The following is an 835-nucleotide window of genomic DNA, read 5'->3' on the forward strand; positions in this document are numbered from 1 at the left end:
AATTCCTGCGTCATTTCCTTTTATAGAAAATAAGGTGAGCATTCAACTTTTCAGAATGCCACACATCTAGAGGTAATCTACTACTGCTTTTTAAAGCACACATAGAATCTTTTGTGAAAAAAAATCTAACTTCTTCCATTAGGTTATAAAAATCCTGGCTTATTTTGTTTTTTAGGATATGGGAAATTTTCTTGCAAAGAGACAATAAAAGCTGCTATTTAAATATATTTAACCTTCAAGTAAAATGTTATAAAATTCTCTGGTCCTTTGAAGAGGTCTTCAAGAACCTGCTGTGACTTGGTCCCCATTTTCATGCTATCTCCATTCCAGGCAGGACTTTGTTATAGAGGACATTGCGTATATGCTTTCCATCGCAATTACGATAGTTACTGAGTAGTTAGTATGCTTCTGACTCTTGTATGATGTTATCCCATGCCCCTGACTCTTGTATGATGTCATTTAATGCCCCTGATTCTTGTATAATGTCATTCTATGCCCCTGATTCTTGTATGATGTCATTCCATTCCCCTAACTCTTATATGATGTCATCTATGCCCCTGACTCTTGTATGATGTCATTTCATGCCCCCAAAGCTTGTATGATGTCATTCCAGGCCCCTGACTCTTGTATGATGTCATTCCATGCCCCTGACTCTTGTATTATGTCATTATCCTTAAAGGAACTCTGAGAGACAGTATGATGACACCTTCATAGACACAGAAAGGATATGTAGGCTAAAAAGAGGTGTATGTCACACAGCAATTGGCCAGGTCTTTTATTATTGTTATTATTATTTTCTTTATTTACATTTCAAATGCTATCCCGAAAGTTCCCT

The sequence above is a fragment of the Mus pahari genome, chromosome 9, assembly GCF_900095145.1.
Source record: "Mus pahari chromosome 9, PAHARI_EIJ_v1.1, whole genome shotgun sequence".
Classification (NCBI taxonomy): Eukaryota; Metazoa; Chordata; class Mammalia; order Rodentia; family Muridae; genus Mus; species Mus pahari.